This window comes from Sus scrofa, chromosome 9, assembly GCF_054392235.1.
Source record: "Sus scrofa isolate SSC_HxYL_T2T_F1_AM1 chromosome 9, Sscrofa_HxYL_maternal_Yorkshire_Landrace_v2.0, whole genome shotgun sequence".
Classification (NCBI taxonomy): Eukaryota; Metazoa; Chordata; class Mammalia; order Artiodactyla; family Suidae; genus Sus; species Sus scrofa.
Window position 1 is genome coordinate 16,357,342 of NC_139391.1, and position 24,835 is coordinate 16,382,176.

The 24,835-nt window shown below is 37.6% G+C and overlaps 1 protein-coding gene across 3 annotated transcripts in view; it reads right to left on the bottom strand.

Moving 5' to 3' along the window:
- Positions 1 to 24,835, bottom strand: part of LOC110255407 (uncharacterized) — a 689,852-nt gene that overhangs the window by 47,853 nt on the left and 617,164 nt on the right. The window contains exon 1 of one of the 3 annotated variants that reach the window (XR_014814808.1): positions 5,129 to 5,328. The exons of the other annotated variants lie outside the window; for them this stretch is intronic. The gene's annotated coding sequence lies outside the window, so the exon portion shown is untranslated. Of the gene's footprint in view, positions 1 to 5,128; positions 5,329 to 24,835 lie in introns of those variants that run through there. 3 annotated transcript variants of the gene reach the window in all.

Sequence of the window (24,835 nt, forward strand, 5' to 3'; positions counted from 1 at the left end):
TACAGGGTACTCTGCCGGTAGATAGAAAAGATATGAACAGGATTTTAATTCCTGTTAAAGAGCTGAGGTTCGATTCTAAAGACAAAAATAAAAGTTCTTTGAAGGATTTTTGCAGCAAAGAGACAAAAACTTACTCGTTTCTAGAAAGGCCATCATGGCCCCACAAGAAGAATGGAGTACTGTGAACAGACAGAAAGCTGGTCAGTGAAGAGAATGTTACTATAGCAATCAAGGTGAGAGGTAGTACCAGCAGTGTAGACATGAGCCAGAGATAAACTATACATTTTTACATGATCGGAGAGGAGGAGTCAGTAGGATTTCCTGATTTGATAGTGTGAAAGGTTATAAGAAAGAGAGGGGTAAGATAACCTGCAAGTTTCCAGCTTGGAGGACTGAATGAATGGTGATGTTATTCCCTTAGAAAAGAGAGGCTGTTTAGATTGCTTTGTTGGTAAAATTTTAAAAATGCTTTTGCACATAGAATTGTCTAAACAGTTACTACGTTACTGGTACTTTTTTTTTTTTTTTCCTCCCTTGCTTGGAGATCAGGGGCTTTTTAGAAATTTAGCCAATGTTCAATAAATATGTAGAGGATAAAATAATTAATGAGCAATAGAATGAATGATAAATTGCTGGGTATTACTTCATTTGACATTTATGTCATCTCTGAGAAGAAAAAGTAGATGTTTATCTATTTTACATATAAGAAATATGATATAGGATAGGTTGTAGCAGTTGGTCCAGGTTACTTAACAGATGAACACAAAAACACAGGCTGAAATACAGTTCCTTTCACTCACATTCCAGTGCTCTTTTCACTGCACCAGCCTACTTATTACCTGTCTTTTCAACATCTCAAGCCTAACGAAGGAGTCCTCATGAGTTATGTTGTCTCCATTTCCAAGTCAACGAAAAAGATGTGCACAGAATTTCCCCTTAATAAATTACTAGATATCATGGGGCATCTCATCATCTACAAAATTGCCATAATTAACGAGGGCATGTAATTGCTGAGTAGATCCATCAAGCTGTTCTTAAGCTTTGCACAGCAGGTAAAAGATTAGATGCAAAGACTAATTATCAACATTCCAGGTCAGTGTGAGAGAACACACGTGTACACACACACACACACACACACACACACACACACATACATTGCAGAGGGGGAAAAATGATCTCTTTCAATCTAAAAAAGAAAAAAAAAAAAGAAAAAAATCACTTATGATTGTTCCTCTGGGTGAATATTATTGGCAGAAAGAATAAAGGCATTCTTCCACATAATCAAATCCAGGGAGCAAATTCAGAGTCAGAGGAATTTTGTATAGAGTTCCTGAATTCTCCGTAAATAGTTTTCACATGGCACTTGGAGAAATTAACATAAAGAAAACAAGCATTCCACTTTTTAAAAATTGACATAATAAATGGCAAAGCAATAGTTTCTAAAACTAGCTGCTGTTAATAGTTTCATCCTTTCACTCACATTAGCTTTCCTGGAGCTTCAGAAACACTGCTCAGTTTGAAACATTATTAAACACAAGTTCGTTTGTTTGTTTGTTTACTATCTAGGGGCTCAGAAAATAATACAGAAGATGCAAGGGAAATCAAGATGCAATATGATCCACACAGTAGTAAAGGTGTCCTGATTGGTTTGATGCAGAGTCAGAAAGAAGTCAGAAAGGTGACAGGGTGAATCCTGGCCAAGCCATTATCAAGTTTTGTAGCCTACAGAAGTCATAAACCTTTTTGAGTCATACTGCCCACATCTGCTAAAAGAAAATAGTAATAGATTTTATTTGACATGTTATTATTAAAGAAGAAGTTATTTACTGATGTGAAAGAATCTTCCACAGTTTGCGATTGTAGATGAGGTCTTGGCAAATTTGGGCAAGTACATCACAATTTCTTAAGCAATTGCAGGAAGCAAGGATTCTGGATAAAGGGAGCAGTATGTACAAATTAGTGACAGTGTAAACACAGAGTCATGTAATTCAGCAGATGCTCTGTCAATACTCAGCCTCAGTGCCATCCTAGCTCCTTATTTTCTGCTCTAGGAAACTGTACTCAATGAGGTAGGAGGGAGTCTGAAATGTCTGTCCTCTCCCTAACTCTTATTTTTTACCCTGTTGTTCATACCATCCAAGGTTAAGGGCCACAGACAAAGACATACATCCTAGAAGAAATTCCTCTCCCCTCTGAGCCTCAGTTTAATCATTATAGAGGTCCATATAAGCTTAAAAATGTTTTTGAGATACAAACTCTGGGGTCAAAAAGCCTAAGCTCTGTCAGATGTCAGTTTATTCTATCTCCTATCTAGTCTTACTCAAAGTAGTAGGCACTTTGCAGAAGCCAATCAAACACAGAGAGCAGGGAGATTTGCAAAGAGTAACCCTAAATTTTGTCCATTTTCTAGATTACAATTACAAATAAGAACGGGAAAAAGTACAGTAGAAATACCAAACTCTTTGATTGAGGTAGGTATCTTCTAAACTTAAAAATAATGTTGAAAGACTGAAGTGAGTTAGTGTGTCTGAAAGCACTCTGCAATTAATATGTACAAACTCTAATGCCAGTCACAAGGGAAGTAAAAGCAAACAAAGAAGCTTAGAAAATGAGGCAGTAATAATACAGTAAGTAGGGGACAAACATACAAGTAAGCAAGAATTATCATGGCCCCAGCAATTAGATGCATATATATTTATATCTCATATATATAATAAACACTATATATAGTGTGCTGATTTATGCATTAATTCTCTATTAAATAAGAGCTTATAATACCTCCAGAATCGAGTATATAAATTACCTTGAATTCAGTTCTAAGTCTACAAAATCATATGTCCTTGGAGAAGAAAGATATGGAAATAATAGTGTTCACTGTGCAGTCAAAATGACTTCATGTACCCACTCATTTATGTAAAATGAATACAGAAAAGATAAACCAGAAACTAATGCAATTGGTTATTTACAGGAGGTACATTAGAAAAAGGATGAATGGGAGTTCCTGCTGTGGCTAAGCGGAAATGATCCCAACTAGAATCCATGAGGATGCGGGTTCAATCCCTGGCCTCGTTCAGTGGGTTAAGGATCCAGCTTTGCCTTGAGCTGTTGTGTAGGGTACAGACGTGGCTTAGATCTTGCATTGCTGTGGCTGTGGCATAGGCTGACAGCTACAGCTCCGATTTGATCCCTAGCCTGGGAACTTCCATGAGCCGCAGGGGCAGCCCTAACAAGACAAAAAAAATTTTTTTAATTTAAAAAAAGAAAAAGGATGAAAAGATAAGGGATATAAAGCAGAACAGTGACATGGCTCTGAGTATACCTCATTGTATATTTCTGACTTTTGTAATTATGCTAAAATTTTCCACAGCCCAATCAATCAATCAAAGATGAGGGAAATCTTAAAATAGCTTACAAATATAAACCTTATATATTTTAAATCAATAAACACATTTTAAAAGGTAAAAAAGTAAAGAAAAAAGAAAAAAGTAATAATTTTTGTACCCAGTATTATGATATTATATCCTCAGTCTGAAGGCAAAAAAACAGTAAATACATTTTGAACTCTTATTAGTGGAGTTGCCTTTCTCAGTGGTGTGTGTATGCAATTCTGAAACTATTTTCTGTGTATTCAGGACTCATGAAATAAGTAATTATTTGTAGTAAGTAGATCTGTAGGTTTCTCACTGCTGAGGAAATGGGGGAGAGCAGAAAGAATTTTGCGATGATGGATTGGAACTAGAGGTAACAGCAGAGGCATTTTTTTGAAATATAGATAGAGAGGTAAATGGGTATATAGATAGATGCATAGAACTCTGTGTGTACTTATATGCCTGTCTCTGTTTATTGAGAGAAACTGGGGGCAGTGATACTAGAAGAACAATGAGATCATCAGGTTCAAAATATCTAACCTAAAATCTCTATTAAAATCAATTAAAATGAAACTTAAACCTTTTTTAATATAAAGATAGTCCATTCTATCTCTCTCTCTCTCTTTTTTTGGGGGGGGCGGGGGCACACCTGCAGCATGTGGAAATTCCCAAGCTAACCCTAACTGCAGCTGCCAATCTATGCCACAGCCACAGCAATCTGGGATCTGAGCCACGGAGCCACATCTGTGACCTATACCATAGCTAAGGGCAATGCTGGATCATTAACCCACTAAGCAAGGCCCAGGATTGAACCCACGCCTTCATGGATGATACGTTCATAACCTGCTGAGCCACAACTGGAACTCCCCTTTCTTTTTTTTTTGTTTTTGGCCTTCCTGCAGCACATAGAGTTCCCAGGCCAGGGGTCAAATCTGAGCCACAGCTGCAGCCAAAACCACAGCCGTGCAAGCCGGATCCTTAACCCACAGTGCCAGGCCAGGGATCGAACCTGTGTCCCAGCACTCTCAAGACACGGCCAATACCGCTGAGCAACAGCAGGAACTCCAGACCATTCTACCTTTATATTAAATGGGACCAAATAAAGAGTCAGCCACCTTGCCAATGAGAAGATTGCAGACTAGTACAATGTTCTGAAATTTAGCAGTTCTAATGCGATGCTTATTCACTGATTCTCTGTGTCATCAAAATAGTTAATAAATGTTATTTTAGGCCATGAATGGCCATGAAAATCTGTTGTGAAAAATTTTTAACTAGAGGATAGAAATTTTTTGAAAATATAAATTCTTAAAAATTTCTTGAAAGCGATATAAATTACTTTCCTCTGAAATATGTTGTCATTGCTGAAATAAAAGTCTAGTGCACTGAAGTAAATATGTAAGATACTTTGTCCAATTCTCAGCTTCCTTAATGAATACAAAGAGGGGAGAGAGAAGCAAAAAGAAAGAGAATAAAATTTACTTGCTGCGCATAACAAATCTTACAGAACCGGAGAGATGAAGCAGCTTACACCTTGCTTATGATCCCAGAACAAATAAGCACTATCACTAGAAAGAAAGTAGGCTCTCCTGGCCCTGATTTGAATAATCAAAAACTAACACTATGTTACCTTCTATTCATAAAGCAAGTAATAAAATGTTACTAAAAATAATAGCTTTGAATCCAATTAGAAGCCGTCTTTGTCACTCAGTAATTTCCTCAAACAAACGAACAAAAATCAGTACAACAGCAAAGAATCTTACCCATTTTCAGAGATCCTGAAAACTCCTTAGAAGAAGGTTCTCCTAGGCAAGGCTTCTCAGGGACATGTTTTTAAGAATCTCAGACAGGAGGTGAAATCAATGAAACAAATATTTACAAAAGATTAAGTTCTGCAAATCATGTGCCCTCTTTAGAGCAGCTTTCCTGGCAGACTTTGGTGTTGTGGATTGGTGCACGCCTTACTTCTCTGGATTTACAATCAGTCTCGTCCCACAAAATCAAAGCCATAAAGAGCTTAAGAAGTTTACATTCCAAATGAACTACCATTTATTGATCACAGTCACCCAGCCAGTATTCTGGGTGTTTTATAGGTATTAGTGGATTAAAAAAAAGTCCTCTTAATATGTCTGTGTGGAACTAATTCATTCATCATTTATTCAGCAAGAGTTGATTAAGCACTACCATGGGCACAGTCCCAAGTACTGGATAGAGAGGTTAAGTTATAGAGAGATTAAGGTCTCTCAGACCTCAGCCTATCTACTCTTGAGGAACAGGCAGACAAATAAAACAGGACATTTCAAAACAGCCAAAATAAGGCTCTCAAGAAGAAAGCCCAGAATTCAACAAAGGCAAATAAGATAGCACTTAAGCCAGGTGCAGGCAGATCAGGGGCTGCCAAGGAAGGCTTGCTGAGCTCAGTGATAAGTTTACTAAAGCAAAAGTGTCCAGGAAGATGTTTTTACACTCATTTTCACTTGAGTAACCTGAAGCTCAAGGGAATGAATAAACTTTCAAGGTCACGGAGTAGTTATATGCATATATGTCAATTGCCAATAAATTTATATGTTTATACAATATTCAAAGTGTGGGTTTGCCCACATTAACTAAGACTAATGTTTTTATGGTCTTTAATCTTTAATTGAGACTTTTTTATATATGTATGTTACATTTATTTATTTATTTTGCCTTTTTGCCATTTCTAGGGCCACTTCTGCGGCACATGGAGGTTCCCAGGCTAGGGGTCCAAGTGGAGCTGTGGCTGCCGACCTACACCAGAGCCACAGCAACGTGGGATCCAAGCTGCATCTGCAACCTACACCACAGCTCATGGCAACGCCAGAACTTTAACCCACTGAGCAAGGCCAGAGATCAAACCTGCAACATCATGGTTCCTAGTCAGATTTGTTAACCACTGAGGCCACGATGGAAACTCCTAAGTATGTTACTTTTACATCTACTTAATTTTTGAATGGAGAAGTTCTCCACTGTGCTTCTGATGATGTCCTATTATCTCTTCTATTCCATTAGTCAGCGTTCTCTGGAGAAACAGAATCAATAGGAAATACATGTGGAATTTATTTTAGGGATTGGCTCACTCAGTAACAGAGAATAAGTCCAACAATCTGCCCTCTGCAAGACTGAGAACCAGGTAAGTCGATAGTGTAATTCACTTTGCTTTGGAAAGCCTGAGAACCAGGGGAGACAATGGTGAAACTCCCCATGTGAGGCCAAAGGCCTGAAAACCAAGAGCTCTCTAATGGCTTAGTTCAAAGAGAAATGGCTCAGTTCAAGATAAGAGAGAGAGGGAATGAGCCCTTTCTGTTCTCTTCAGACCCCCAACAGACTAGATCATGCCCACCCACATTGGTGAGGAAGATCTCTTGCTCAGTCTACTGAGTCAAATGCTAAAGCTCTTCCAAAAGCATCCTCAAAGACACACCCAGAAATAATGTTTGACCAGTGACACAGGCATCCAGTGGCCTAGTCAAGCTGATCCATTAAATTAACTTTCAAAACTATCCTATTCTTTTCTGTATCTTATGGGAACTCTGAGAAATAAAGACTGGACCAGTGCATTATTCCAGTGGCTGTGTTAAAAGTGAAGGGGTAAAAACATCACTCTCTTGAGGGCAGCAATAGGTACATAGCAAGAGCAAGAGCTGCATTTAAGATTCCTAGGAATAATTAAAATGCACATGTTTTTAGGAGTAAATATTCAGAAATGTTGGGTCAGATGCTTCATTTCAAAGAGAAATCTCCTGCTGTCTTCCCAAGGAACTCCTCTAGTTTTCTGAATTCTCTTTTACAGAGAACATCAGCAACTTCCGCCTGATGCAGCCCTGTCCAAACTCAGAAAAATATTAGGGAGTCACTGAGAGTCATTACTTCTCATACTAGTGCGCATGTGTACATATATACACACACACACACACACACACACACACACACACTCTTGTCTAGTTTCTCAACTCTTCATGGCATGAAACATGAAATCCGTGCTTTGGACTACAAAACTCTATGTGATCTGGTCCCTGCTTCCTTCTCTTAACTCATCTCAGATTCACTTTGTAGTTTCCAGGGTGTTGAGCTTTTATCTACCTCAAGGCTTTTAAGCATGTTGTTTTTATTTTTATTTTTAGTTTTAGTTCCTAATACAGCTGATTCCTACTTATTCCTCAAGTGTCATCTTATACCCTGAAAGAGGCCTTCCTAATTCCTTGGGTTTTAATTTGATATGGCTTATTCCTTTATTTCAAATAATATTCCCTTCTTTTTTGAACTGTACATGTATATTATCTATTTCTTGATGATCTATTACTTTAAATATTTGTGTATCTTATAGGCTTCTTTGAGGGCAAGAAGTGTGGTTTTCAGGTTAACCACTCAAGACTTGCTGTACAGTTGGTGGTGTCCAGTGCAAAATGAAAACATGGTCCCTTCTTCGAAGCTTATTAAGAATTTCAAGGAGATTGGATCAAGATAGCAGGAGTAGGATGTGAGGTTTACTTTCTCCCAAAAATACATATTTTAAAAAATCTACATGTAGAATGATTCCCATAGAACATCCACTGAATGCTGGCAGAAGACCTCAGACTTCCAAAACAGCAAGAAAATGACATAACCGAGTAGGACAGAAGAAAAAAAGAGAGAAAGAGAGGAAAAAGGAATCAGGATGGGACAAGCAGTCTTGGGAAGGAGCTGTGGAGGAGGAAAGAATTCTACACAGTGGGAGGCCTCCTGATTGGTGAGGAGATCAACAGGGAAGGAGGGGGAGCCTCAAAACCTCAGAGAAAATCACTTAGCAGGTCTGAGGAGGGCAAAGCAGAGAGAGAGTGCCATATGTTTGGTGCCACCACCCAGCGCAATCCAGGCTGAGACACAGGCTGCAGCTGGGTGCTGAGGCTTGGGCTTCAGAGGTCAGTCCTGGGAAGAAGAGTAGGGTTGGCTGGATGGAAACAACTTGAGGGGTCTAGGAAGTGGTGCACCACACTTAAGGGAGTGTAGGAAGCAAGGTGCCGTAGAGGGGGAGTGAGAGAGGAGGGGGACAGGGCTGCCTTAGGAGTTTTTTGCAGGCACATGAGCTCTTAGGTAGCAGGGCACCTCTTATACAGGCTACAAAGGCAGGAGCAAGCCACAGAGCCAATTTAAACTCCAGAGGTGGGCACAGCCCTCCACTGCTGAGGGTGCCACAACCAGATATTACCCATTGTCCCCACCTACTCTTGAGCATATGCAACCTGCTACCAATGCTACCAACCACCAATGCTGAGGGCCCCACAACCCACTAGGATACTGTGAGAAGACATCACCAGTTGCCCCTACCTCCCTGTAAATGAGCATGCCCTGCTATTGTTTCAGTCAAGGGTCTTGTAATGGGGGGGTGGGGGAGGGTGGCTACAGCCACTACCAAGGATCTGACAACCAAGTGCTGTGCCCACTGCCCCCACTTTACCTGGGAGCATGTGTGGTCCATGCATCTGCAGACCCACTATTAAGGGGAAAATGGCCTGCACATGCTTAGGAAAGAGATAGCAAACATCCAAACTGAAAGCAGCCCTCATGCCAAAAAATTAAAATTAAAAAAAAAGTAAACCCATGCAAGCATACAAGCTATGCAAGAAGGCGTGCACATATAAATAGCCCTACATGACTACAGTAAAAAATTGTTTCCACTTAACAAAGTAAGAGAAATATAAGCAAAATTAAACAGAGGAACCATCCCAAATTAAAAGAAAAGGATAATTCACCAGAAGGAGCAAACAATGAAACAGACCTCTTTAGTCTAACAGAAACTGAGTTCAAAAATGAGGTAATGAAAATACAGAAGAAATTAAGAAAGGCTATCAACAGAAATGAAGATTATTATAAAAAGGAACTAGAAATTTTAAAAAGGAACCAAGAAAAATTAGAAAATCCATTTGCTGAGAATCATGCTGAGCTAAAGGCAATGAATAGAAGAATGAATAATGCAGATGAAAAGTAAAGTAACTTTTTGAAAATAGAAGAATGGAAATCATTCAATTAGGACACCAGAGGGAAAGCCAAATTAAAAAAATTAGAAGCAATATAAGAGATCTATGGGATATTGTAAAGTGAGCCAATCTATGCATAATAGGGATCCCAGAGGAGAAGAAAGAGAAAAGGGGATTGAAGGGGATCTGAAAAAATTATGACTGAGGAGTTCCCGTCATGGTGCGGTGGTTAACGAATCCGACTAGGAACCATGAGGTTGCGGGTTCGGTCCCTGCCCTTGCTCAGTGGGTTAATGATCCGGCGTTGCCGTGAGCTGTGGTGTAGGTTGCAGACGCGGCTCGGATCCCGCGTTGCTGTGGCTCTGGCGTAGGCCGGTGGCTACAGCTCCGATTCAACCCCTAGCCTGGGAACCTCCATATGCCGCAGGAGCGGCCCAAGAAATAGCAACAACAACAGCAACAACAACAAAGACAAAAGACAAAAAAAAAGAAAAAATTATGACTGAAAATTTTCCAAATCTAAAGAAGGAAAGAAATATCTAGATACAGTAAGACAAACTCAGACATACACCAAAACATATTATAATTAAAATGGCAAAAGTTAAAGAGTAGATTCTAAAGACAGTAAGAGAAAGAAAAAAAACACATAAATTAAAAGGGAATCCCATAAGACTATTAGCTCATTTCTCTACAGAAATACTGCAGGTCAGAGGGAGTGGCAAGATATATTCAAGATGCTGAAAGGGTAAAAAATCTGCAAACTAGAATATACTACTCAGCAAGATTATCATTTATAATAGTAGGAAAAAATAATTAAAATTATTTAATTTAAATAGACAAGCAAAAATTAAAAGGATAGAGCAATGCTAAACTTATTCTAAAAGAAATTTTGAAAGTTCTCCACTAAATATAAAAGAAGATATAGGATGGAGGAAAGTAATCACTTAAATAAGCCAAGATACAGATAAAAACAAACAAACAAAAAAACTGTGAAAGCAATGGTAAACACAAGGAACAGAAGGATAAAAATGAAAACGTGGAAAAAAAGGACATCAAAATCATATAATGTTGGGAAGGAGAATAAGAAAATCTAGACTCTTTTTTTTTTTTTTTTTTAGAATGTATTTGAGCCTATATGACTCTCTGTCTAAAGCAAGCAGATATTGGAAGGTTTTAACATATTTGAAAAACAGGGTAACCACAAATCAAAAACAGAAATAGATTTACACAAAACAAAAAGAGGACACAAGCATAAATAAAAGGAAATCATCAAACCCCCAAAAAAAGAAAAGGAAAGGAACAAGGAGAAACAGAGAATCAACTGGAAAACAAGATTTAATATGGCAATAAATACATATGCATCAATAACTACTTTAAATGTCAAGAGACTGAATGCTCCAGTTAAAAGAATTAAGAGTGGCAAACTGGATAAAAAAGTAAGAACCTACAATATACTGCCTACAAGAGATCCACCTTAGGACAAGGGAGACAAAGATTGAAAGTGAGGGAATGGAAAAAGCTATCTTATGCAAATGGAAATGACAAGAGAGTGAAGTCTCATATAAAACAAAATAGACTTTAAAACAAAACCCAAAAAGAAAGATTAAGAATGACACTATTTAATGATAAAATGGTCAATTCAAAGAGAGGATATCACACTTGTCAATATATATGCCTCTAATATAAGATACCCAAATACAGAAAACAAATGCTGACAGACACAAAGGGAGAAATTGATGGGAATACAGTAACAGTAGGAGATGCAAACATCCCACTCACATCGGTGGACATAAAATGGATAAAGCAACAGAGATCCTGAATTACAAATTAGATCAGTTAGACCTAATTGGTTTTTACATGACAGCATAATACTCCTAGAAGAGAATGTAGGCAAAATATCATCTGTCATAAATCATAAAACAATACAAAATGTATAAATAACTCATACAACTGAACAACATAAAAACAACCCAATCAGAAAAGGGGCCCAAAACCTAAATAAACATTTCTCCAAAGAAGACACTCAGATGCAAAAGGCACATGAAAAGATGCTCAACATTAGTAATTATAGAGAAATGCAAATCAAAACTACAATGAAGTACCACCTCACACTGGCCGGAATGGCCATTGTTAACAAATCTAAAGATAACATATGCTGGAGAGGCTGTGCAGAAAATGGAACCCTCCTACACTGTTGGTGGGAATCTAAATTGGTACAACGACTATGGAAAACAGTACAGAGGTTCCTCAGAAAAGTAAAAATAGAATTATAATATGACCCATCAATCCCACTCCTTGGCATACATCCCAACAAAACTTTAATTTGAAGAGATACATGCACCCCTATGTTCATGGGAGCACTATTCACAATAGCCAATATATGGAAACAACCTAAATGTCCATCAATAGAGGAATGGATTAAGAGGATGTATTACATATGTACAATGTGATACTGATCGGCCATAAAAAAGAATGAAATAATGACATTTGCAACAACATGGATGCAACTAGAGATTCTCATACTAAATGAAGTAAGTCAGAAAGAGAAAGACAAATATCATGTGATATCCCTTATTTGTGGAATCTGATATACAGCACAAGTGAACCTATCTACAAAACAGAGACAGACTCACAGACATAGAGAAGACACTTGTTGCCAGGAGTGAGTGGGGAGGGAGTGGAGTGGACTGGGAGTTTGGGCTTAATAGATGCAAACTATTACATTTAGAATGAATAAACAACAAGGTCCTACTGTATAGCACAGGAAAATATATCCAGACCATGATGGAAAAGAATATTAAAGAAAATGAAAAGAATATAAAAAAAAAAGGTCTGGGGGTGTCTGTGTATATATAACTGAGTCACTGTGCAGTACAGCAGAAATTGGCACAATACTGTATAAATGAACCATGACATAATAAATGATAAAATAAATTTAAAAATTTTTAAAGAATTTCGAGATGAGGAAGCAGAACACTGAACCAAGCGTGGCACCCTTTGAGAACAGAACCCTGTAAGATGGCACAGATCACACCCAACATGAAGCTTACTCTATTGTCACTTTATAGTCCGTGCCTACCACAATCACTGGTAAAGAATTAATGTAAACATATTGAAAGTGATGAATAAATTACTAGTAGATGAAATACGGTGATATATCTTCATACTTGTATGTGAATAACTTATTCAGAAGCTTCCCTGGAAACATGTTTTGAGAAGAAAAATTGAAAGAATATAAGACACTATGAACCAGGGGGAAAAGGGAATGAAATAAAGCAAGCAAAAGGCATAAAAATTCCCCTGCAAAATTTTCCTTGAGGTCATTTTTCCTCTATTAAAAAAATATAGAAAAAAGATTCTCAAAAAGTAAAATAATAGTTCTTTAGCTCTTTAAGAAAGAAAAGGATAACCTTTTAAATACATAAGATATTCTAGGCACAGGTTTCTTTCACACATATTATTTCATTTTACCTTTCTCAACAACTGTCAGAGATAATCTATTTCTTTTTCCTTGCATGTAGTGAAGAAAGCTATAGTTCACAGAGGTAAGACAATTTAACTAATTTCACAAGTGAATTGTTTTGAGGGTAGAAAAAAAAATGTTTGGGACAATACTGCAATTCTATGGCTCAGGTGGCCACAAATTGTAGGGTGCCTTCTTGAAATTTTTGAGATCCTACTATTGTATCCAAGACTGGGTGGGGCTGGTCGTGCCGTCAGAGTAGAGCACCATGAGCCTGGGACCATATGGTCACAAATTTTTCTCTCTAACCTTCTATGCCTGCCTTTGAGCACATTTTTTGAGTAATGATAGTATTGCTGCCTTTTTTTTTTTTTTCCATGGTAGGAGATCAAATTAGCCAGGAGTGGCACATTTGACAATTAAGAACACAACGAGATGGTTCTTGGACCTGAATAGGAAGAAATGGTATATGAACACTATGAAGAATCTTCAAATGCATGCAATGGACAATAAAAAAAAAAAAAGTATGAGTACCTCTTCTCTATGCATTCATTGTATAATCTTCATTGATAAATCACTATATTCCACGTAGACCCATGAATTTTGTATTATGTTTTTAAATCAATTTTTGTATTAGTAGAAAGAGGCCTCATTAAAAAATGTGGGGGCCACACATATCCTGGTCTGGGGTATAAACCCAGGTCTTTTTGAGAAGCAGCCATACTCCTTAAAATCTATAAAGTAACAAATGCAGCAAAGAAGATAATGCGTTTGCCTTTTGAATGCCTGGGGAAACACATGTTCTCCAATGTGAAAGGGGAAAATCAAGCATAATATTTACTGAACAATAAAAGTAAGCTTTTTGCGAGGCAAGCTGAATTACCTTTAACCAGGAAACTGTGTTTAATATCACAGAACATAAATCTTAGGCTTAAAAATAGAGGCAGGCTGTATAGATGCACCCAACTGTGTGGATAATGACAACACAGAGTTATAACTGTTAACCTGGTAGTTTGAACCAATGTGCCACAGCATCAAAGTTAAAAGGAGGCACAGTTCCCTGTTTGGAGGTTTGTTCCTTGGGTCAAGTGGTGTTTGATCATTAGGGCCCACTAGTTTTGAGGAGCATTTCAGAAGCCATCATGCAGTGACTTGGCATTAAATATATTCTTCCACTATCAGCATGCAGTCATGCACAAAGGCACCTTTGAGCCTCACTTGGCTTATTTGCCAAATGCAGATAATAGCGGAGCCAAGTCACTGCACACAGCCTAGAGCTGGTACCAAGCAAGCACTAACAGCTCTTATATCTGGCTTTTCAATACTCATGGTCCCAACTGCTTAATGTCTTCTTTAACTTTTTTTTAAACCTCAAGGTTATACATGTTAAGTACTCTGAAAAACTGGATATAGGAAGGTTAGGTGGCAAAATGTTTAGTCGCAGGTATTGTTTTAGATTCTTCTCCCACCCTAGAATCCCAGAGGAATTAAGAGGTTTATATAATGTCTGCCTGAAACAATGGTTCACACTGTTCATGTGAAAGTTTTGCATTCTATTCCTGTGGTATCTGTTTATTGCTCTGTGCTGGACTTTGCCTGGATATCTTTCTGAGAGACAATCAAGTTATCCATTGTCCTTTCCGCCTAAGTTCCTATGAGACAGGAAACTGATCAAATAAACCTCCTATCCAAGCAACACCGACCCCTTTCTTCCTTAAAGAGAAAGTTATTTTTCGGGTTCAGGCAGTTTAGGGGTGTCTATTACCCAAGTATCTCAACTCCTCTCCTGACATCACCTCTGCTCTTTTCAAAGGAAGGTATTGTGTAGTGACTGACAAGATTCAGAGTTTTGCTTGCCTTCAGGGTGGAAGGAAGAGGAATAGAAAGAAAGAGTGGCTTAAATTTGCTTCTCTTTCTGAAATACAAAGAATAAGCACAAATTAATACCTTCCTTTAAAGAACTGGAAGTTTAGCATGTAATTTATATCTCCATCTTCCTCACCTTCAGCATGCATTCAAGTACTAGATTCCACAGAGTCCACTCCCTCAACTCCTCTCACTTTTCTCCAGTCTCCTTAGCGGCATCCAAGGTCAGGTAGCCACCAATCCCGGGCAACTGCCACAGCCTGGTAAATAGTCTCCTAACTCCACTGTTTATCTGATCAGATCACATCTCCACAGCACAGGGAAAAAGATTTCTCCAAAGGATGATCTGTATATGTCAACACCTTTATTTTAAAAAAATCTTTCCTCCTTGTCTTTCAGATGAAAGACAAGCCATTTACCTTGGCCTTTCTGATCAGACACGACCATTTCATCCACAGTTCTTACTACTCAAGTATCTTCAGCCAGACAAAAACGCTTTGATTCCTGCAGTTAGGGTGGACTCTTTCTTCTCTTACATCCTGTTAAAAACATGCTCCAGGCCAGCTGATGCTCTCTGCTTAGGTAAATTTTCCCTAGTTCTTCAGTCATCAGCTCACCCATCACTTTGTCTGAAAGAATATTTTGGCCTGTGTAGTCAGGTGCATGCCATGCCAGTTATTCTTGTTTAATGCCCATCTTCTCCATTAGATTATAAATGTTATGAAAAAAAGGTGTCCCTTGGTCTTTCTTGTCTAGTCGAATACCTAACATAAATATCCACTAGGTGAATGCATAAAAGGAACAAGTAATAGAATTCTTGATATCCTAATTATGGCCTTGCAGGTATTATAAACAATATCCAACTTGAAGTCTATTGTAACTTTCCCCTTTATTGTTCTAGTGTTTTAATTCCAGAAATTAAACTATCAAAGCCAAAAAAAGTCAGAGTTTTCTGTCAAAAGGAAACAGAAGACAAATATTCCATACTCATTTTTATTTCTTTTTTGGGTTAATTTTGGATTAAGTAAACATATCAGGTTCCAACAGCCCTATTATGGACAACTGTGTCAAAGAACAGGCTGTAAAAATAGAAACATGTAAGGAGCCCAGCTTATGGAGATGACTCCATTGACCAGACAGTAGGATCAATATAGAAGGGGTTTGATATAAACTGCCTGAGAAAGCAAAAATTGAAAAAGTGACTTAAATTATCAAGAGTCAATACAATTATTTAGCCTTTTGCTAAAGGAAATATTCAACAGTGGAAAAAAGCAAGATTTCATGTCCATTGTAACATTATCAATAAACATAAGGAAATATTTTATCAATTTTCTTTTTCAGAAATTATGGCATGAAATCAATAAATTATAATATAGTATGCACTGAAATAACAGTGTTTCCCAAAGTTTCATCTGTAGACTTTATTTCAGAAGCATCTGCTTGTTAAATATCCAGATTTATGGGCCTCGATCCACAGCTACTGAAACAGAATTTCTGGAGATAAAAGATCTAGACAAATGTTTTTCTTAATGGATGACTCACTTTCAATTTATAATATTTATGGAAAATACTTTAAACAACTATTTTAGAATAATATGAACAAAGGTACTCTAGAAATTAAAAAAAGAAGACTATTGATTCTGGTCTTCACAGATGTATGAATGCAATTAATAAACTTTATCCCTTTTGAATCTAATCTGCAGCAAACCTGCAGTGAAATATCCTGAAATTTGAAGCCAAAAGACATGTTTTAATCAACAGTAAATCATTTACCTTTAAATGTGATCTTAAAGTTTTTACTTAACATCTGAGCTGCAGAAGTCACAGGCGCAAAAAAAAAGGAAATAAATTCACCTCACCTGCCATGAGATAATGTAGGAAATGTGTAGATAGTGAGTGGATAGTGATTGGATGGAAGAATAACAGGCTCTGGGGTCAGAGATACTTATGCTTGAGTACTAGATCTCATTCCACTGTTATGCTGCTTCAACACTTTTCAGTCTGTTTAGCTATAAAATAGGTTCAATAATATATAATTTAATAGCTTACTTGAATAATTACATGAGATGATATTAGTAAAGCTGCATGGTAAATATTAGTCATTATCTTTCTCAAAACAGAAGGAATTTCTTTATCCTCAGCCATGCACACACAGAATTTCAGGATAGGAAACCAGAGGCTCAGATTCAATTTACACTAAGGATACAGGGCTTTCCAACTACATCTTATTAGGCATTCATTCTAATGTTCTATTCTCCAGATCTTAACATCTTAAAAGAAAAAAAAATGATCTCTGTTTTTTCTCTAATGACCTTTTTTTTCAAATTCTTTTTTTACAGTATTGTGCCCTTTGAAAAGCGTACCATCAGTGCTTTTCTTTACAAAAAGTATGACATAAACACACACACACACACACCCCTTTTGTAGGAGTTCCCTAAGCTGAACTGCTTTACATTTGTCTATCTAGTGGTTAGTCGTATTTCGATTTGTAAATTAGGTAATACAGATCATGGATGTTGCATCAGTGGTCAAATCTTCCAAAGAATAATTGTGAATCCTAATTGATCAAAGTGAAAACAACAAAGGAGGTAGACATAATATCACCTAGTTACACTTAGCTTCCTTCAAGAAAAAGCTCTTGGTTTGCAAGCTACCATATATAAAATGGATAGACAACAAGATCCTATTATATGACACAGGGAACTGTATTCAATATCCTATAATAAACCCTAATGGAAAACAATTTTTTTAAAAAGCTCTTGTTTGTCTACTGTTCATAGAAAGCCTAAGTAATACCCAAATAATGCAATTAATAAGAGATTTAGGGAGTTCCCGACTAGGAACCATGAGGTTGCGGGTTTGATCCCTGCCCTTGCTCTGGGTTAAGGATCCGGCATTGCCGTGAGCTGTGGTGTAGGTTGCAGATGCGGCTCAGATCCCGCGTTGCTGTGGCTCTGGCGTAGGCCCGCAGATACAGCTCCGATTAGACCCCAAGCCTGGGAACATCCATATGCCGCGGGAGCAGCCCAAGAAATGGCAAAAAGACCAAAAAAAAAAAAAAAAAAAAGAGATTCATTGTAGTGCTCCACAGTAGGCTGCTACTTAGGCCTGTAATTCTTAAATAAACATATAATGAAAGGCCCTGCCTGCTCAAGGAGACCCCTGAGAACCTACCAAGAGCAGAAGGATCACCATATATTTAGAAGGACTGGTATGTCACGTAAAAAGTTGAAAATGTCCAAAGAGAGGACAAAACTTGTGCAAGATCAAACAAATCTTTTCAATAATGTACACTTCTTGCTATGGGTTTCTATTCCTTTAACAAATTCACTTAAAAATATACCTTAATTGTCCACATTGAGCAGAACAGATTCCCTATTATAGAACTTGCATTCTAGTGGACTCTAGATGGACTAGAGTCTAGTGTACTCTAGACCTCTAGGACTTCAGTAAGTGCTTTAAAGAAAATGTAGGAGTTCCCATCGTGGCTCTGTGGAAATGAATCTGACTAGCATTCATGGGGACACAGGTTTGATCCATGGCCTTGCTCAGTGGATTAAGGATCCAGCAATGTGGAGAGATGTGGTGTAGGTTGCAGACACAACTTGGATCCTGCGTTGCTGTGGCTATGACATAGGCCAGTGGCTATGGCTCCAATTTGACCCCTCGTCTGAGAATCTCCATATGCCGCAGGAGTAGCCATAAAAAAAAAAAAAAATGTAGAGGGTGACATCATAGAGAATAGAAGGAACATGAAAGGTACTATCTCAGGAAAATTACTCATGAAAAGCCTCTTGGAAGAGAGTGTGTTGGGCTAATATCCAAATTTGAGAAGAAACTCTAGGGAAAGAACATCCCAGGCAGCAGTGAACTCAAGTACAAGGTGTCCCTGGGAAGAACACAATGGATACTAATGCGGAAGAGAGGAGAATTACCATTGAGGTCAGAAAAATATCACTGCTCTAAAAAAAACCAAAAACCAAAAAACAAACAAACAAAAACACCCACTCATTACTGGTGGGAATGCAAAATGATAAAATCACCTTGGAAGGCAGTTTGGTAACGTATTATAAAACTAAACATCATTTTACCATAGCATCCAGCAATCACATTCCCTGGTATTAACTCGAAGGAGGTGAAAACTTCTCTCTGCACAAAAACCTACCCATGGATATTTATAGCAGCTTTATTGATAATTGCCAAAACTTGGAAGCAGTCAAGATGTCCTTCAATAGAATGGATAAATAAACCATGAAAAGACATAGAGGAAATTTAAAGCATACTGCAAAGTGAAAGACTTTGATATGAAAAGGCTACATGTCACATGAGTACCACTATATGGCATTATGGAAAGGGCAAAATTATGAAGAGAATAGAAAGATCAGGAGTTAGACAGGAAGGATGGGGGGATGAATACCACAGAGGATTTTAGGGTCATGAAACTATTATGTATGATACCAAAATAATGGATAGGAATAGACGTCATAAAACATTCATCAAAACCCATGGAATGCATAACACCAAGAGTGAACCCTGATGTAAACTGTAGATTTTAGGTGATTATGGTATGTCAGTGTAGGTTCATCTATTATAGCAAATGTACCATCCTGGGGGGAGACGTTGATAACAGGGGAATGTCTGAGTGTGTGTGTGTGTGTGTGTGTGTGTGTGTGTGTGTGTGTGTGTGTGTGTGTGTGAGTGGGAGGGGGGGAATGTCAGGAGATATAGGAAAACACATTTTATTTTCTCAATTGTTTTGTGAACCTAAAACTACTCTTACAATAGTCTATTAAAAGTGAAAAAAATTATCAAACCATCTGGTTGATAAACCCGGTATTCTTACCCCATCTTGGGTTGACTAGAGCTGACTAAATCACAAAGCCAGGAGGTGGTATAGCTGGAACTAGAGCTAAAGGCTGATAAATTTTGAGAAATACCTCTTTCTATACACACACACACACACACACACATCCATGCCAAAAAATTAATAGATGTCCTTTCCTATCTAGAGGAAGATTATCATTCCCTATTGAATATCATGAAGAGTAATAGAGTATTACCACTCTGTTGTCTCAGAAACATAGGAAACCTGGGAGCTATTTTTTTTTAAGTAGACAAATTGATTATGGCAGAGACATAAACTCTCATCTGATTTTCTTTCTGACTGAATGAAAGGCCCGTGTTGTTCATTCTGCCTTGTGGTTCAGTGGGACCATGTCCCCAAATACCAGCCAACGGAATGTGAAGGAAGTGAGGCGTTTTGCTAATACACTGTGGTCCCTAACCTTTTAGGTGCCCCTTCCACTCACTAGCTGCCATTATGTGTCATCAACATTTGCTCCAGCAGAGGACTCTAAACCCTTGTAGATGAGCAAGCTGCTACAGTGAAGATACCTAGGCCTGCAAGACACTCTGAGGAAAACCACCCACCAAACCCGTCACTGAACTGGGACATGAATGTGGAATAAACCTTAATGGGGTAAACCGTGGAGATCTGGTTACCACTGTGTGGGACTGTGTGGGACTGTGTGGTAACCATATATGTTGCTATCTTCAAATTCAAACATATCGATAGTGATCTTCTGCTGGACGGTTAACCATCCATACTGTTTTCCACTTCAATCTTCAGGATATCTGACATGGCAAAGGAACTTTTTGACATGGATCATAGTTCAGTACTTCCTACTTTTCTTTTACACAAACGGTCAATACATAAAATAGAATAAGATGGAATTTGTTGAATTAAATATCTGAGAAGTTTGCACAAGCAAATGGACCCTTTAGAAAATGAAAACAGAGACGTGACTTTTAATTTCATCATGTCCTATTTGACTTTGGATGAGTTAGAAATTTCCCTGGGTAGGGTTGGCCTAAGATAGCTATAAAGATACTTCTAGATCTACAACAAACATATGGTGACCATCCAAGGCTTGTTTTTCTGTAAATACCCTTATCCCCTTCAGTTTGTTGATACTTCTAAAAATATTTGGTACACAGCCTTAAAGGACCCTGAGAACCTGTTATTTCCATCCTGTGTGTAAGCCGAATCATATGCCATAGATATCATTTTGCCTCTTCAGGTTGCAATTAATTCATTACGGTGCTACAGAAGGCTCTAACTTTCACTAGCTTCTCCTGAGATTTATTACAAGAGGTATTTTTTAGGATAAATCCCTTACCATCTGCCTAAATTTAGTATGTACAATCATTAGCAGTCATTATATCTAATCAACATCTAATCCTCATTAAAATAATACATTAATGAGATGAAATAGGAGTAAAAACCCAATAATGTTAAATGTTCATTTCCTTTGAATCAGCTTTCAGTAGCAGAAGATTTTCAGCCTTTTGAACCATGGCTCTAAAATAATATCTTGTCAATTTTAAGCCCTGCCTTGAGTTTTTCATTAGTATCACCTTCCACAGTAAATGGGTGCATCAAGTCCTAACTATAGCACAGTTCATTTACACAGTATTTACCCAGGTATTAAGGTGTAAAATTAAACTGTCCTAGTTCAAACAAGTTAGTGTTCCATAAACAAATGTATTATTTTAGTCTTTACATATAATATTTATACATTATTTTTGATGACTATTTATATGTGGAGATTAGCCAATTCATTTCTGTTAAGTCATAATTTTTTTGTTTGTTTGTTTGTTTTTTAGGGACACACCCGGGGCATATGGTGTCTAATCAGAGCTGTTGCTGACGGCCTACTCCAGAGCCACAGCAATGCCAGAGCCAAGCTGCATCTGTGACCTACACCACAGCTCACAGCAACACCAGAGCCAGATCCTTAACCCACTGAGTGAGGCCAGGGATCAAACCCGCAACCTCATGGTTCCTACTCAGAGTCGTTTCCACTGTGCCAAGATGAGAACTCCTCTGTTGTCATAATTTTAAAGGGTATAATTTACCAGTACCTGGGATCTATATGTTGCTGGGTCTGAATGATGTTATTTCATGAATAGCAACTCCCAATATCTAAGCAACCTTGAAACCCTCCAATTTTGAGAAGACCCAGAGACCATCTTAACAATGTTTGAGCATTTGTTCTCTCTCATCAATTATGTGATTAGATTGACCAAACCAAATGACATAAAAACATACCTAAATACTCAACTGCCCCCAGTTCCTTTCAACAACATTGTATATCAGACCCACTGGTTCACAAAAGGTAACTCTTTCCCTTACTACCATTGTATGTGTTTGCTCTCGTCCCAGTTTTCTTTATCAGGGTTGTCCTTCAGGCTTCCCACTGCACAGCCCTCAGTCTACTTATATCTTCTTTCACAAACTCTATATATGTTTTCTTGGCTGTTTTCCCACAAATGACTGTGCCTCTGATCTTCTGAAGGAGGAAACTAAAATTCATGGTATTTTTCCACTTATGGAAAAGCTAAGAAAATACTGAACCTCCATGAGGTAGGGAAATAGAGATTCTGCTATACACTTTTGCTAAAAATTGTGTTATTTACAAGGGAAAAATGGCATATGTATATGTGTGTATATACATATATATATATATAAGAAATGTTATTTTAAAACATTCATTGAAGCTTAAAACTTTCAGTACCATAAAATAATTGTTTTAAGCATTTAGTGAAGACAGTTTCTGAAATATATTTCATAAACTCTGATATTTTTATGCAGAGAAGCCTGATATAGGCATGTAAATAGATAGAAGATGGATGGATGGATGGATGAATAGACAGATAATGTATGAGGCTCAGAATCAAACACATTGGAACTATTATAAACACAGATTAACGTACAATCACCTAAACATGCTAGCTGTAAGTCTTTTTATCAGTTAAATAAAGAAACTGGAGTAAAAAGTTCTAAAGCCTATTAAGACTAAATTCCTAAATGCTAACCATGAGTTTATCTTTAGTTCATGTTACAGAGACATAATAAACACGTTATTTTTTTTTTTAATTTTTTTTTGTCTTTTTAGGGCCGCACCCACAGCATATGGAGGTTCCCAGGCTAGGGTTCGAATCAGAGCTACAGCTGCCAGCCTACGTCACAGCCACAGCAACTTGGCATCCGAGCCACGACTGCAATCTACACCACAGCTCACGGCAATGCAGGATCCTTAACCCACTGAGCGAGGCCAGGGATCGAACCCACAACCTCATGGATGTTAGTCGGGTTTGTTAACCACTGAGCCACTGCAGGAACTCCATAAACACAAGTTATTTTAATCATACTCTCTGCATGTTAAGCATCCTCTACATGTGAGATACTACAGAAATAGACATATTTGATAATCCTATGAGGTAGCATCCTTGCTCTTGATTGTAAACCAAATAATTATTTCTTCTTTATACTTTACTACCACAAACTATTCACATTTTTCCTACATGTAAAATGTACTCACTCCTACTCCAGGACTGCCAAAAGTCATTTGCTATTACTAGATCAGAACTGAAATCTAGGATCTAATTCTCTAAGTTAAGTCCAGATATATAAATGACACTAATACCTCAGCCCCGAGGTTATAGCTCCTCTGATCTAGAGACCTTGAACAATAGGCAAACAATAAGCATATTATGGTGAGACAGTGTTACAGTGTCAGATAATGACAATAGATATGCTTATTTAGAAGGAGAGGAATACCAAGCATATGGCAATCACAGGTCCATAGAATTTCTGAAATCTACCTGCTCACACCTCATTGGAACATCCTCTTCCATGGCCAGAAATTATTACTTGATTAGGGCCCAGTTCTGCTTCTTGGCAGTATCTGAGAGTCCATTTTCCTCCAAGATTCTGAATTCCACCGTCTAGCATGGTCTTCCTTTACTATACGTAATAGCCTATGATTGCCACTAAGTAGCAATACTCAGCCTACTTCATGCCATAGAAAATTGGGAGTCTGGAGACCTCCATGTAATTTGAACTATTCCAGTACTTTTTAGTCTGACTAGCACAATACCCTTAAATCTTTGCAGGTTTTCTCAAGTTTCTATGAACAAAGTTCAAAGTGTCTTCAATTTATCTGAACAAAGAGAATAAACTTGTGTGTCATTTAGGTTAAGTCTGTCAAATTATACTCCTCTCTGTTAAACAAAATACAAGCCCATACTCCTTTATGTGACAAGTCTTTTTATCTCTAGACTTACTCATAGTCATAATTAGGGATTACATTTTCTGGATCATGCCCTTAAAATCTATGAAACCCTTTTATTCCACTGAGAGGATTTTCTAATACCATCTTAAAGGCTTCAAAGTCTTATACACACCCTTAATTTATCTTTACCCTGAAATTATGTCATATCCAATAGGTGAGGAAACCATAGAAAGCACAAGAGAAATTAGTGGAACCATGTCTCTGAAGGACTTGGGTATAAGAGAAGCTGAGATGTCATGTTTACTAGAAAAGTAATGAATCTAGAACTGAGAAAACCTCTAAAAGGATTAATTCACAGATTATGCAGAATACACAAAGTTTCCTCAATTTATATGAACAGAGAATAAATTTGGTGTGTCATTTATGTTAAGTAGCCTTGGTTTATGTTAGAAAATTTACAGAAATGACCAAGTTAGTTTGTCATGCATAAAAAATTACCATAGCCAAGAGCAGTATTTTTCCATCTAAAATATTCCTTTAAGCACAACAGAGTAAGAATGTTGTATTCTGTGATTTGAGGACAAGGAGGAAACAGGGTTGTACTTGCCTCCTCTGCATCTACCCCAGTACCTATCTACACATTAAATATTTGCTTGCTTTATCAGATATCTAAGTCTTCTGTTTAATTTTAAGTGACACATCTTAGAATATAGTTAGTTCTGAGATGAATGACAGTCCGACAAGCAAGAGAACCAGATTGCTTTATAATTTTTTGTGAAATGCAGTTTGAGTCTTTTGTCTCAAATTGTTATCTCTGAGGCAGAAGCATCAGTATTACCTGGATGCTTATAAAAGAGATAGAATCTCAGGCCCAATTTCCAACCTACTGAGTCGGATTCTCCATTTTATATCCAGATGATTTTATGCACATGAAAATTCGAGAGGTACTATCCTGAACACTGATAAATGCTACAAGGTGACTAACCTGTAACACCTGCTGCAAGTGAGTTCATTGTTCAAAGGAGATAAACAAGCCAGTCGTTAATTCATTGTGTGACTGGTGAAGGATCATTGTTAGTGCCTTTCCTG